The 15135-nt window shown below is 66.2% G+C and overlaps 1 protein-coding gene across 9 annotated transcripts in view; it reads right to left on the reverse strand.

Annotated features, from left to right (window-relative positions):
- Window positions 1–15135, reverse strand: part of MEF2D (myocyte enhancer factor 2D) — a 55550-nt gene that overhangs the window by 34893 nt on the left and 5522 nt on the right. For 4 of the 9 annotated variants that reach the window (XM_064499060.1, XM_064499058.1, XM_064499057.1 and 1 more), the window contains exon 1: window positions 9801–9876. The exons of 2 other annotated variants lie outside the window; for them this stretch is intronic. The gene's annotated coding sequence lies outside the window, so the exon portion shown is untranslated. Of the gene's footprint in view, window positions 1–2840; window positions 2907–3506; window positions 3750–9272; window positions 9386–9800; window positions 9877–15135 lie in introns of those variants that run through there. 3 more of the 9 variants (XM_064499051.1, XM_064499052.1, XM_064499053.1) reach the window with 3 other exon arrangements.

Consider the following 15135-nt stretch of genomic DNA (forward strand, 5'->3'; position numbering starts at 1 on the left):
GAAAATCACAGCTGTCAGATTTAAAAGGGAGGAAAAGAGAAAAAAAAGAAAATCTCTCCGGCCTCGAAGCCAATTAAAACAAACGGAAAAGCGTTTTGCTTTTTAATCTCCTGCTTTTTCTTTTTTTTTTTTTAGCTAATCCCCTACCAGCGGGGCCGGGGCCGCGGGATGGAGCCCGTGCTCCCGCGCTCCGGCATTCCCGCGCTCCGGCGTTCCCGCGCCCGCTCTCTCCCGGCTCTCTCGGAATTACTGCGCGGCGGCAGCGCGACGGTACCGGAGCGTCGGGAAACTTTCTGCCGGGGGATTTTGCGGCACGCCCGCCTCTGCCTTTCGCGGACAAGGGGAGTTTTAGCTCGTTCAAACGGCTCCTCTCGCTTTGAGGTTTTCACGGGCCGGCACAGGAAGAGCGCAGCGGTGCCGGGGGGGGGACGGCCCCGCGCTCCCCGCCGCAACGGCAGCACCGCCGCCGCCAGCTCCGGCCGAGCGAGAAACCAGAGGATGCAGGGGGAGGATTTACCGCCCCTTCCAGCGACCCCCATCCAACAAATAAATAAATAGATAGTTGGGTATAATGAAAGAAGCTCCCCTGGTCTCGCGCTGCCCGCGCCCTCTCCCTCCGGGAGCATCTCGCCGCAAGCCGAAGGCTGCTCCAACCTTTTTTTGGGATCCAGGAGGACTTGGCAAGCCCCACGGAGCCCCGCGGGATGGGACCCGTCGCCGGGACCCCGTAAATCACGGCGGGGTTAGAAAAGCTCCGCCTGGGCCGTGCCGGGAGCCGCCAGCGCCCGTCTCCCAAAGCCGGGCGGCCGCGCCAGCCGGGAGGAGAACCGGAGCTGCCGGTGCCGGTCGCCCCTTCCGCGCTCGCCTCCCCCTCCGCGTGGGCGGGCGGCAGGAGGGGGGAGCTCGGCCGCCGCTCCGGGGCCCATCCGCCCCGCGCCGCTCTTCCGTGGGCAGCTCCGAGCCTCGCGGAGCGGCTCCCCCGCGGAAGGATGCAAAGCCCGGGCGGCCGCGACGGCGCCGACGCTCTCCGAGGGCGACGAACCCGCTCCAGGACCCCTTCCAAGCCCTTTTTGAGGCTCCCACCAGCTCGCCCGCTAACCCGGCCTAAAACCGCCCTTTTTCACCCCAGGCTCATTGCAATAAGCTCGGTCCTAAGGGGCTTTGCGGCGTTACCTGCAGGGAGGGGAGAGGGACGGGGAACGGGGAAAGGGGAACGCGGTTCCCGCGGTGGCCGGCGCCCGGCGCGGAGCCCTAACTGGATAACGAGCTCGCGAGCAGATCCTAACGAAGGATTAGGCAAATGCAGTTTAAAGGGATTAAGGCCGGGCGCAGCACCGAAACACAGGGGTTTTTTCCCCATAGCGCGGCGGGGAGGTCCCGCGATGCCGGGGAAAGGCCGGGAAGCCGGCGGCTATTGGAGGCAACGGCCGACGCGGGAATCGCTGGGCAGGGCCGGAGCATCCCGGCGCTGGACCGCGGCCAGGTGGAGAGAGGCCCCTCGCACCGAAAGCGCCGGCGGCTTCGGAAAAACCTCGCCCGAGGCGTCTGAAACCCGTTTCCCCAGCGCAAACTCCGTCTCTCCGCTGCCGCCCCGGCGCGGTCCCATCCGCCCCGCGGTGCCGATGCTCCGGTCCCGCCGCGGCCGTTATCCCGCGAGGACGGTGCCGGGGGGCCGGGAAAACGGGAGGGAATGCGACAAGCAGCCGCGTCGGGGACTGCGAAACGAATCCGGCGAAGCCGCTTGGAGCGGATCCAGATGTTTACCCGTGACGCACGCGGAGGTATAAATAACGATCCGGGAGGAATTTTGTCCACGGGCCTCTCGCCCTTATCGCCTGGGACCCGGCCCGGGCCCCCTCCCCGCTGCGGCGGCTCGAGAAAACCAGATGCAAAACAGAAATCACTCGGGACATCGATTTAATCCCATTAATCACTGGACATCGGGAGCGGAGCTGCCGGGGCTCGGATCCCGGCTCGGCGCGGCGGCGGGGGGTCCGGGCTGGCCGCGCTCTCGGCAAGACCCTCCCGGGGCATCACGCTGCCGCGGGAAAGGGAGGGAGGCCGGCCGGAGCCGGGCATCGGCCTCTGCCACGCGGGAGGCACCGGCTCGGCCGGATTCGCCACAGGACTTTCACCGTTCCCGCACTTTATATCCCCGAGGGATGCAGAAAAAGCGCGCGTGCAAAGCCAGCGAGGCCGGCAGCCCCCGCACCACCGCGAGGCGCAACGTCCGCTCGAGCCCCGCAAACCCCGGCGGCGAATTTGGGCTAAAACAGCGCCGAGCCCGGTCTGGACACGCCGAGAGCCGCAGGCGCGGAAGTCGGCGGCCGTTCGCACCGCGGGTCCCGTCCCGCCGCCCCGCTCGCGCGAGGAGCGCGGCCGTCGTTGCTGCCCCCGCGCTGCAACGGGACCTCGGCCGTGCATGAAAATCAGCTGCCTAAAATACACCCACAAACAAAACCCTCCCTTGTGAGGCCGCGAGCTCCCTTCTGCTAACCGAGCGCCCCGGCGCTGCAATTACCTAAAAATAAATGGACCGCAAACCCGAGCGAGGCCGGCGCTGCAGGGCAGGGGGGGCCAACCCGGCGGAAACGGCGCCGAAGTCGCCCAAAATACACATATATATCAATATATATACATATATATATATATATATACATATACATATATATATCTCGATTAATCTTGCAGCTGAGGAGCAGAAGCCCAGCGACTGCACCGGGAGCAGCACCCGCCGCCGCATCCCCCGGCTGCTGCCGGTCCCCGGCGTTCCCGAAAAACCCAGCGGCCGCGAAGCTGCGGAGGCCGGAGAGGAGCGAAAACCAGCGCTGGAAACTTACGGAGCAAACGGGCCGCCCGGCTCCGGCAGGCTGCTCGTCCCTACTGGTGGGAAAGTCTGTAAATCTCTAATAAAGAAAAATAATTAAAAAAAGAACGATTCCCCTCCCATTTTGTCCCCCCCGGCCCACCCCACCCCGCCGCCGCCTTTTCCCCGGATTGCGAAACGGAGAGGGCAGCCGGGGCTCGGAGCTGCAGCGTCGCCGAGTTCCTACCGCGTCTGGGCTTCCTGCCACCAGCAACAGCGGCTCTGGGGGTGTGGAAAAAGGGAGGAAAAAAAAAAAGGGAAAAAGAAAAAGTCCTGTTTATTTTGGGGGATGAGAGAAAACTCGCAGTGCACCAGCCGGGGCGGGGGAGCGGCTTTCTGGCCTTCCCGCAGCCGCCGGGTGCTTCGCAAGAGGGAGACTTTTGCTGGAAAAGCCCGGATTCGCGGTGGGAATGCTCCGCCGGCGCAGGGCAGCCTTTCCCGGGCCGGCGCTTCCCGGGACGGCCGGTTCCCGCTGACCCTCGGCCGGGGCAGCGCCAGCCATCCCTCCACCGGGAAAACGCTCCTCCCGTTTCCATCCCGCTTCTCCCAAATCCCAGGATTTGCCGAGGCGGGGCGGCCCGAGCGAGGGCGTGCGGCACCCACGGGTGCCCCCGCCACGGCCCCCGCTAATAGGAATTACCGAAGATGCGCGGGAAGAAAAGCCTGCTCCAGCCGTGACCCAGATTCCCCTCCCGCCTGATCCCTCTGTGAAGCCATAATCCTCGGAGGGGTTTTGGTCCTCCTCCTTTTTTTTCCCCCCTCTTTTTTTTTAATACATCCCTGAGCGTTGCCGTGGAAACGACGGTGATGCTATAATTTCAGCATTATAGACTTCAGCGGCAGAGCGGGATGGAGGAGCAGGCGGAGAAACGGAGCAGCCGAACTGGCGAGGCGTTAAAAAAAAGAGATAATAAGAAAAAAGCAACACGTTAGCTTAATGAGCGGCGCAGGGCTTACCCCTAGCAAAGACACGCGGCCGACGGGCAGGGGACCGGGGCCGGCGGAAAAACCGGCTGCTGCTCCGCATCGCTGCAAGACCACGAGGCGCCTCGGTGTTCGGGCCGCCGAGAGCCCCGGGCTCGCGCCGGGGAGGGTTCGGGGGGCGGCCGGGCACCCGCCGGGCTGCAGCTCCCGCGCGGGACCGGGAGAGCCGCATGCAAAACGGGCGCGTTTCCATCGCCCGGCGCTGATGGGAAATTTCCGAAAGAGGCGCAAATAAAAATAAGCCCGTGCACAAGCAGCCCGGCGTAAACAGAGCGCAACGGCCCGTGACCCGCCGGCTGCCTCCAGCGCGAGGCCGAAGAGGAAACCCGAAAGCCCCGGGGGAGGCTGCAGCCTTGGGCAAAGCGCGTTCTGCTCCGGGCGCAGCACCCGGGCGAGGGGTGCACGGCCCCGTGCCAGCGCTGCAGCCCGCTTCCCGGCCGGAGCGGCCTCCGGTGCCAGCAAACGCTCGGAAAAAATCAGTTGGGCAAATGCATGGAAAAAATAATAATAATAAAAAAATAAAATCACAGCGCGGCACTGCCAACATGCAAAAGCCGGGCCTGGCTGCAGGGCGGCCGGGTCTCGCACGCGCATTTCCCACGCTCCGGCCCCTCGGCACGACGGCCTGCTTGCACGAGGCTGCGATGATCCTCCCCAAAGCCTGGGCATCCTCCGGGAGGAGGAAAGGAAAAAAATAACCTCGCAGCGTTTTGCTTCAGTTCCTGAACGGGAAGCAATCCCCCCCGGCGAGGCGGCGGGGGCTTTCAGAGGTGCCCCATGTTTTGCCCTCCAAGGTATTTGTCTCGGAGGAGCTAAAAACAAACCAGCATTTGCATAACAAAAAAACCCTTGTTTGCGGCCCTCGGCATGCGGTGAGGACATATGCAAAGCCGCCTTCCTCCCCCGAAACGGGGCATGCGGCAGGTCCCCCAAAAAGGGCCCAGCGAGAGCGCCCGGCCCCGGAGCAGCCTCCTGCCCCCGCGGCGGGGCAACGCGGGAAAAGCCCCCGTGCCAAAACGGCCGGTTGTCCTTGGCCTCCAGAACCGAAACCTCGACGATCCGAGCGCAACTCCTAGCTTTTTTCCAACTCTCCCGCCGCGCTTTCGCAGCCGACCTCGCCGTTGCTGCTTGGGACAAGGTTCCCATCCCCGGATCCAGATGTTGCACAGCTGCTCGCGCCAGGGCTCGGCAGCCAGCCCCCCCCAGCCCCACGGATGCCCGCGCGCAGCGAGGCGAGCTGCCGCTGCCGGCGGGCCGCAGGCACCCGGGGCCTCATATCCCGCGCTCGGCAAAGCCCGATGCCGGCTCTCCCGCCCGGCAAGGGCAGGAAAACCATAAAACCATCCTGGCTTCGCTTCTGCACCGGGCTCTGCAGAGCATCCTCGATGCACCGAGCACAGGGGCGCGTTTAGGCGCTACCCTCATCCCGCAATACATATTCCTTGCAATACATATTCCTTGCAATACATATTCCTTGCAATACATATTCCTTGCAATACATATATATACACCCTCAATATCCTGACTTTCAGACCAGGGTAGCGGCAGGAGCTGAACCCAAGAAAATTCCCACCCGGGGCACGTCCGATCCCGCTGCAAAGGGCTCCGGCCCTGCCGGGAAGGGGCCCGGGAGCGGCGTTCCCACGCCAGCCGGGGCAGGACTGGGCACGGATCCGCGCCCACCGGGGGGTTATCGGCAATCGGGATTTTGCAAGCGACCGGCTCCGCCGCTTCGCCGAGGGGGAGGCACCGGGAGAGGTTTAACGAGGCCCCGCTGCGGGAATGAGCTCCCGGCCGCTCCGTGCGGGAACGCGGGTGCTCCGGTCCTGGCCGCTTCCCGCGGCTCCCAGGGCCCGAGCTCGTCTCGCGGATCACCTCATTCCCGCGGCGGCGGGACAGGATGTTCCTGGGGACTGAGCTCGTAAAAAAAAAAAAGTCCGGCCGGTCAAAACAACTCGTCCACATTTTTCTTGGATTTTTCTTTTTTTTTTTTCCTTCCTGCCAGTGGAAACTTCTGCCGCCGGCCCCGCGTCTCAAGGTTACCGGCCGGGGGTGGGGAGGATTTCAGGTTTTACAACTGCAAAATTCCAGACAGAGACCCAGAAATCCTCCAGTTTGGGCCAAACAGAAGCCGCTCCTCCAATTTTTCTTTTTTTTTAAAAAACTGTCATGCAGCAGGTTTGCAGCGAACGCTGGCTTTCACCCCCCTTCTCCACCCTCCCCAGATTTTCAACATCCTGGAAGACTTTCAGTGAACGCATCAACGTTTCCCATTATCTTTTTTGGGGGGGAAACAAAGCAAAACGATCTGATCCCACCTATTTTCCCTACCTGCCCCACCAGCTCTCCACGGGATGTGTTCCTGGGTATTTGTTTCTACAGCGCCTAGCAATTTTTCCCTGAAGCCTTCCAATAATTGGAAAGGAAAAACTCCCTTTTAAAACGTTTCATCTTAAAAAGAAAAAAAAAAAAAAAAGGACGGTTTCCAGAAGGATGAAGAAAAGTCACATTGTTCCAAAAGGCGCTTTCATTTCAAACGGAAGATGAAAAGTTGCACCCAGGGCTATTTATAACCACCGCTTTTGGCCATCGATACCCCCCAGCCGCCTCCGGCGCGTCCCCCCGGGCAGGTACCGCTCCGCTCGCCCGCGGCAGCGCCGAGCCCCGCCGGCAGCACGGACGATCCCCCCGCCGCAGAGAAACCCCCCGCTAACCTCTCCTCCCAGCCTAAAAAACAGGGGTTAAGGCTTTCCGCGGGAGCACAGCGGGGCCGAGCCGCCGGCAGCGGATTGCAGCGACCTGCCCCAAACGGCTGACCGGTTTTGGAGGCGGCTTTTGCATCGGCACCGGCTTCGGATGCTTTGCGGGCGGGCGGGCGCCGCGCTGGGCGTTGCACCTCCCGGCACGGCGCAGCAGCAGGGGACCGGAGCGACTGCAAAGGAGCCGATGCGACGGCGCCTGCAGCCTCCAGCACAAAACACGCGGAAAGAAACTGTTGATATGGCGAAAGCCAAGAAGAAAAAAAATATATCTCACAAGGAAACCGGGAGTTGACACGAGCACCCCGATTCCGCCTTTGCTACGCAGACCCGCGCGACGCGGCCCCCGGTGCGCTGCCTCCATCGCCGCTGGAAGGGGGAAAAGGCAGCAGCGCCTCTTGCAAACGCTATATATAAATTTTTTTTTGTGCTGGAAGCTGTCTGAAGTTGCGGCGAGCGCGACGATTCTCTCCTCTCCCCGTCCCTGCGCAGAACTAGGTCACTTCACCGCCACCTTTCCACGCCGAAACGGCACCGAGGGCCCTTCGGCCGCCGCGCTCCGGGCAGGGCGCTGCAGCGGGAGCCGCCGGAGCGAGGGAAGGGGAAATTAAAGAGAGGAGAAAAATAAAAGCCCTGCGAGCAAGCAAAACGGGATGAGAAGCGACGGCTCGGCGCAGGCAGAGCTGCTGCCAGCAGCGCCCGGATCCATCTCGGGAGCAAGAGGTCGCCCGGGCTCCGGTCAAAGCGATGAACAAATTTCGGCTCGTTATCGAAAGCTTCTCTGATTCAGGGAAGGAATAAAAAGAAAAAGCAAGCAGAGACGCGCACGGCACGCAGAAGCAGGAGCTCCGGCCTCCGGGACGGCCCCGCGGCGCCTCGCACGCACCTACCCGCTCAGTCTGATGCTTCAGGCTGCGCTCGCGGGGCCCCGGCAGCGCGGAGGCCGCACCGCGCGTGCGGTTCATGACCATATTTAGGCTCCTGCACGGTGCCGAGCGGCGTTCCCGGGCTCGGGAGCGCACGGGACTCGGACCCCGCCGGTTCCGCTTGGCAGCTCGGGCAAAAGCCCCGCGGGGCCCCGGCTGCACCGCCTGGCCCAAGGTCACCGGTGACAGCGGTGACACCGGCCGCGCTCTGCCCCGGGGCCGCCCGGAGCCGAGGTTCCCACGCCGGCGGTTCCCGCGCCGGGCTCCGAGCATCCCCCGGGGAACCTCCGCCGGCAAAGCCCCCCGCGCGGGGCAGGGCGGCCGGGGGGGGGAATAAATAAATAAATAAAGAAGCCACCCGGCGCCTCGCAGGGGCGCGGGACCTTCAGGAGCCCATGGGATCGATGCCGGTGGCTCGGGGGTCTCCCCACCGGCTCCGCTGCTGAGCGCCGCGCTCCGGAGCCGCCGAAGCCCGGACGGCTGCAGGAGGGAGAAAAGGTGCCTGGGATAAAACTCCACGGAACCGGCGGCTGGAGGGAAAGGACGAGGCTTTTCCCCGCCCCGGGCGAGCTCGGCGCGGCGAGACTTTTCGGGCCGCGTTTCCCGGAGCGGCGTGTCCATCCCGCCCGGATGGGGATCGCTCCCAGCGCAGGCCGGAGGCTCCCGGGCAGGATGAGGCCTCCCGGCGCCGGCAGAGCTCGCAGCCGGCCGCGGCACAGCGGCTCGCAGGGATTCACGCCAGATGTGCGCCGCTCGCTGCCTCCCAAAACGGGGGGGGGGGGGGGGGGGGGGGCAGGAAAAAAAAGCTGTCGGCAAAATAAAAACCCAGCGCGTCGGCTGCCGGGGTGGGACGGGAAGCGGAGGAAAATCGCGAGGCGGCGCGGGGGGGCGCGTGGGAACGGGCCCCGGGATGCCGGCGGGCCGAGCGCGCGTGTGCGGCTGTGCCGGGCTGGGCGTGGGCCGGCTCTCGCACACAACGGGGGGGGGGAATAAAAATAATAATACTAATACTAAAAGCCAACGACGAAGGCAAGGGGACGAGCCGTTCGCAGAGATCGACGGACGGCGAACAGGAACTACGGATGCTGAACGCCATCCGGATGCTCAACGCCACCCGGATGCCGGGACGCTCCGGCGCCGCGGGATCTCCGGGCACCGGCGGATGAGACCCCCGGGCGAGGCGGGGGCCGAGCATCGCCGCGGCGCCGTGCCCCCCCCGCCAGCCCCCGGCGACGCTGCGGCCGGGGAGGAACAAACAATCCCAGCTGTCAGCTCCGGAGCCGGCAGCCGGCCAAGGCATTGGAGCGCCAGGACTCGATTTACCGCCGGCCCTCCGGAAAGCTGCTCTTGCCAATCAACCCCCCAAACCCCCCCCCCCCGCCAGCAGCCCCCTCGGCGGTGCCCCCCGCCCGCGGCATCGCCCTGCTGCCGCCCGCGGCCCCCCCTCCCCTCCCGGAGCCCCCCAAATCGGCCGGCCCTGCTCCCGCAAGGCCCCGGCGGGTCCCGCGGGGGGGGTGTCGCGGAGCCAGGGCCCCCCCGAGCCGGCGCTCGCCGTGACCCCACCAGAGCCCCCCCGCCAAGCAGCTTCCCGGAGGGGGGGGGGGGCCGGGGGCGAGGTGGGACCCGCACCCTGCATTCCTCATCCCTCCCGCATCCTGCATCCCGCATCCCATCCCGCCCCGCATCCCCCCCTGCATCCTGCATCCCGCATCCCCCCCCGCCCCCCGCCGCTCTCACCTGCCCCCGCGGCGCCCGGGCCGAGGCGGCGCTTCTTCCCCTTCCTCCCGCTCCCTCCTTCACCTCTGCACCATTTTGGTGACGGTTTGTTTTGAAGCGGCGGCGGGGAGGAGGAGGAGGAGGAGGAGGAGGAGGAGGAGGAGGAGGAGGAGAGGAGGAGGAGGGAAGGGAAGGGAAAGGGGGGGAAGGATGTGCTCTCCGCCCCCGCCGGCTGCGCGCTGCGCTCCGGCCGCCCATCCCCGCCGCCTCGGGGCTGCGCCGCGGGGGGGGGGGGGGCACCGAGACCCCCCCCAACACACACACACGCACGGAGCGGTCGCTACTCACCCACCGCCGCGGAGGGGCCGGGGGGGGGGGTATCTCCGGGGGGGGGGGGGAGGGCGGAAGCGCGAATATCCCAGAAGCGCGACCCGAATTAAAACCCGAATTAAAGGACAAAAACGCCAAGCGCCCCCCCGCGCCCCCCCCCCCCCGGGATTGAGGAGGGGGAATAAAAAGGGGGGGATAAAGCGGAGGCGAGAGACGCACCTGGGCGCGGGGCCGCGGGGGGCTGCGGCGGCGCCGGCGGCAGCGACCATGGCCGGGGCGGCCCGGGCCGGGGCGGGGGGGGGCCGGGGGGGGCGGCGCCGGGCGCGGGCGGCGGCGGCAGCCAATGGCGGCGGCGGCAGGAAGCGCCGCGACGGGGAGGGCGGCTCCGCGCACCCTCCTCCTCCTCCTCCTCCTCCGCCCTGCGCCTTCCTCCCCCCGTGCGGAGGCGCTGCCCGGGGTGCGCGGAGCCGGGGCCCCCCCATCCCGTCCCATCCCATCCCCATCCCCATCCCCATCCCCATCCCATCCTGTCCCCATCCCCATCCCCATCCCCATCCCCATCCCCATCCCACCCGGGGCGCCCCGCGGGACCCGGCTCCTGCCTTTGCAGCCCGGGGTGCACGGATGGGGGGGTCCCCTCTTCTCCATCTGCCTTGGATGCAAGGATGGGGGGGTCCCCTCTTCTCCATCTGCCCCGGGTGCACGGATGGGGGGGTCCCCTCTTCCCCATTTGCCCTGGATGCAAGGATGGGGGGGGTCCCCTCTTCTCCGTCTGCCCCGGGTGCACGGATCTGGGGCTCCCCCCCCCATCCCCATCCCGTTTGGGGGCTCGCAGGGGCACCCCCGCGGGCTGGCTCCTGCCTTTGCAGCCTGGCACTGCCCGGGGTGCAAGGATGGGGGGGGGGGTCCCCCTCTGTGTGCCCCTGGTGCAAGGATGGGGGGGTCCCTCTTCTCCTTCTGCCCCAGGTGCCAGGACCCCGGGACCCCCACTGCAAGGAGAGCCGGGTCAGGGCACCTTCGTCCTCCCCCGGCTGCCCTGGGGGGGGGCAGGGCCTGGCTCCCCGCCTTTGCCGCTCTGCCCTGCCGGGGTGCAAGGATCCGGCGTCCCCCAGTCGCTGCCTTTGCAGCCCGGCTCTGCCAGGGTGCCGGGCTCCGGGTGCTCCCCCCGGGCAGAGGCGGCTCGGGACGCCCGGGTCCCCCCTTCCCGGAGCTGGGGGCTTGGGGGGGCTGGGTCCATCAGCAGGGAGCCGATACCCGCCCCAGCAGCCTGGAAAAGCAGCGCGGGAACGCCGAGGGCGGATCTGCTCCGGCCCCAGGCAGCAGCGGGCTGCAAAAAGGCCGAGCCGATCCCGGGAAAAGAGCCCCGGGCGGCACATGGCCCCGCAAAGGCAGCGGCCACGCAAGGACCGGAGCGAGCGGCGGGAGCCCGAGCCCTTCCCGGCCCCTCTCCAGGCCAAGAGCCGGGAAAAAGCGAGCCGGAGGTCGCAGCCCCCCGGAAAACCCTTTTTTGGGCACAAGCCGCTGGCGCTCAGAGGGGACTTTGGGCTCCTTTGGGCGAAGCTGCAAAAACCACCCAGAAAGCCCCATTTCGGACCCAAACGGAGCGACACCGGCAGCCTTCGCCCCGCGCCGGTGCCCGTCCCGCCGGTGGACCTTGCGGCACGCGTGGCTTTTTGGGGCTGTTTGTTGTCAGTCGGTTCTTTCGTTATATTTATTGTTAGAAAAGTGCTATTTTTAGCGCCCTGTTGGTTTAGCTGGAGATGGGATTAGTCATCCCACCGCGAGCTGTTTGCAGTCTCTCCGCGAGGCTTCTCCGGGGTTTGTTTTCCAATCAGCCGAGATCATGTAGCCAAAGAAATAATAAAAAAAAATAATAAAATAAAATAAAAATAGTCATAATAACGGGCACCAGCCGAGCTTCGCCGGCTCAGCGAGTTGCCAGTGGAGAGCAGGGAAGGATCCAACCCGGGATATTTATGAGACGAGGACGGGAACGTTACTACGAACCTCCGAAGTATTTTGGAAAGTCGGCCCGAGCCGCAGTTTTTTCCCTCGGGAACCGGGCGCTGAGTAACTCCCGTCCCAGCCCGGGCCGAGCTTCGCGTGCGGCGGGGACGTCGCGCTCCCTCGCCCTGCGCCGGCGGGAGGAGGCAGGACGCCGGGGGCATCGGAGACACGCGGCACCGACACCCCGCGCGGCTCCGGCCGCGGCAAAAAACGGGGAAAATAACCCCAAAAGTGGGAAAATATTTGCGCCTTTCCCATGCCGCTTGGGGAATGCAACTTTCCCGTGGTCGCGGGTGGCTGCAACCCCCGGTCGGACCGAGGAAACAGCCCCAAAACAGGACTGACCCCGGGGGGGGGGGGGGGGGGGACGCAGAGCCTGGCAGCACGGGGGGGGGGGGAACCCAAGCGCAGCCGCGGCCCCCCCGGGGGCTCAGGGATGATTCGCCCGAGCCCCCTCGCAGCGGCGCAGAGGCCAGACGCGCTCGCTGCACTGGTGACCTGCCAGGGCCGCGGGTGGCACATGTGCGGTGACGGGGGGCGGGGGGGGGACATGCGCGCTGGGAAGCGTCACCTTCACGTGGCCTGGCCCCCCCCCGCTGCCAAGCCCAGCGCTCCGGGGGCGGATTATTTGCCCCCCCCCCAGCTGGAGGGCTGCAATGATGCCCCCGGGGCGGGGGGGGGGGATGCAGGGCCCTGCCCCGGCCCGTGCAGACGGGGGGCCCTTCCTCCCCGCCCCCCCTCTTCCTCGCCGGGCTAAATTCTCCCACCGCGGCCATTGACGTCCCGCCTGCGTCACCGTCTCCAGCACGACCAGACGGCACGTGGGAGAGCCAGCTTTAAAGCGGCAGGGCCCCGCAGCCGCCGGGGAGGGGGCCGCGCAGCCCCCCCTGCGCCCCCCCCCCGCCTTGCACCGCAGCCCCAGCCCTGCAGCGAGGGGGTCCCGCGGTCGGGGGGGCGCTGAGCCCCCCCCCCCGCTGCAAGGCTTGCACGGGAGCAGCGGAGCGACTGCGGAGCGGCACGAGTTTTGCAAGGTCTCGCGCGCGTTCCCGCGCCGCGGTGTTGTCTTACAGGGCTCAAGCCAGCGGCCTCGGGGGGGGCAGCGAGCCCCCCGCCCGGCCTCCCCCCCACGCCAACACCGCGGCCGGGGGGCTATTTTTGGCCCTTCCCTCCTATTTATCGTGTCAAACCCACGTGCGGCCGGCGGGCGCGGGGGTATCGCTTCCTTCCCGGCCACGACCTCTTGCCTTAAAACAGGATTCGCTTTAATCCGGCGCCCGGCAGCGCTGCTACGGCCCGCACCAAGGCTTTCGGGGGCAGAAACGCCGAGTTTGGTGCAAAACTGCCCCTGGAAAAACACCGCCCCTCCGGAGGCACCCGCCGTCTTTCGGCTGCCCCAGGGCAAAAATCCCCAGCCCCAAATTTCCTTGCAAGCTCCCAGCGCCGGCGCCTGCCCCGTCCCGCTCTCAGCCGGACCTGAGTGATCCCGTTTAAAACGCAGATGGACAGGAGGGTGGGAAGCACCGCCGGGAGCCCTCCGACAAGCCACCGCCAGAAAAAAATAAAAATAATAATTTAAAAAGTTAAAAAAGCAAACTGCAGAGGCCTCCCTCAGCGCCGGGCCCGGAGCCCCAGAGCCCAGCCATGGCCACGGCCGCATCTGAGTCAGCCCGGGCGCGAGGGGCTCCCGAAGCCGGAGGCAGGAGCATCCCGCTGAACCGTGGCTCGAGCGGCTCCGCGTGCAGCCAGAGCCGGGAGCGCAGCCGGGTCCCCAGCTTCCCGCGGCCGGTGCCTCCGAGAGCCGCTCCGTCCCGCCCGGCTCCCTCCCGGGATCCTGCGCCGCGCTTTAATGCCAAGCCTTGGCCGGCAGCCACCAGGCTCCGGAGGCCGCGTTTTTCCCGATTATGTAACGCGCTCCAGCCGCTCGCCGCGTGGGGAGTTTTTCGCGGGGCCGGGATGAGCCCTGGATCCCCCCCAGGGCTCTGCACTTGCAGCCCCTTTCCCGGGACCTGAGCCCTCCGCGTCCCGGCGCCTTCCCCTAACCAGCACCGCGGGCGGGAGGCTGCACCTTCCGGGCGAGCTTTGCAGATAAGCGAGGCCTTGCAAGAGCTGGTTTTTAACGCTCTGGCTCCCGCGGGCGGGGATGCTGCTCCCAGGCCTGCCCTTAGTGGATGCACGCGACCGACAGCCCGGGGGGGGTGAGATACCCCCCTGCTTTCGGGGCACATCTGGGATCGCTGCTGCTGACGGAGGAGAGGCCACGGAGCAGGGCAAGAGCCTCCCTGGCCCATGACCCGGCGGTTCCCACGCTTCCAGGGCGGCCGGGCATCCCGCGCCCATCGCTTGGGGCATCGCGGCGGCCCCGGCGAGGACACGGAGGACGTTTCGTTCCCTGCTACCCCCTTAAATCATCCTGCCACGCGGAGTAGATCGCAGCGCTATTTTTAGGCCTCGCTTGGTTAATTATTGAGAAAGATTTTTGAAGGATCTCTCCAAGCGCCGGCATCGAGGAGATGAGCACGCGGTGGGCGCTCGCTGTCGAGGCTGCCGCGACGGACCCCGGGCACCCGTTTCCCGGGAAAAGCAAGGACCAGCAGGGATATGAGCCCCCTTGGGCATCAGTCCATGCTACGTGCCCCCATTTCTGTCTCCTCACCTCCCCATCTACCCAAAGCCCCCTGAAACGATGCAGCATCGCGGTGGGAGCACGGCCACGCTGGCCGACATCGCCCTTTTCCCGGGAAGCATCCGCGCCGGCTCCCACCCTGCTTGCGGCAAAACCACCCCGGCAGGACGGGAGCGCGGCAGGATCCAGGGCACGGCCCGTCCTTTCCCCAAATGCCGCTTTTCCCCAGCTATAAAACAGGGTGAAGACAAAGCGTTGCAAAACGCCTTGAAATTGGGGGACGAGCCGCCCCCGGCGATCACAACCGCCTCCCACGCAGGAACAGGACGGCTCCCGGGCTGCAAAAAGCACAAGACCCCGGAGAATGGGGCCAAAGCTCCCAAATTTGTCCTCGACTTCCCCAGCGCCTCTGCAGCTCCTCTGGCAAAGCCCGTGCGAGCCCCGGCGTCCTCCGAAACGCCCTGTCCCGATCCATGCTGGAGCGCGGAAACAGCTGGCGGGAACGGGTCCACCTCCAACACCCAAGGAAGGGATGGGCCCCAAATTCAGGATTTTAGCTAAAATGACCACTTTCCTTGCTGGAAAACGACCCATAGTGCCTCTCGCAGCCTGGCCCGGCGGCAGCTGGGAAATTCAGCCCGGGCGCGGGGCTCGGGCAGGCAGCACCGGCTTGCACCAGGATTTGGGCGGCTCTTCGGGGCATCTACAATGCTGCCTGTTTTGCCCCAAAATAAGATAGGAATAAGCACGTTTTGGGGCTCTTCAGCCTCCTCCTTCTGCAAGAACCAGCAGAAAAGCACCGGAGCCGGCGGCGGGACGGCCAGCGAGCGATGTTTCACCCCAAAACAGCAGCCCGGGCTGTGCAAAGCGGCCCGAACCGGGGCTGCGGCGGGGGAGCCGAGGCCGGAGCGGAGGCGGAAGGGG

The sequence above is a fragment of the Dromaius novaehollandiae genome, chromosome 29, assembly GCF_036370855.1.
Source record: "Dromaius novaehollandiae isolate bDroNov1 chromosome 29, bDroNov1.hap1, whole genome shotgun sequence".
Taxonomy (NCBI): Eukaryota; Metazoa; Chordata; class Aves; order Casuariiformes; family Dromaiidae; genus Dromaius; species Dromaius novaehollandiae.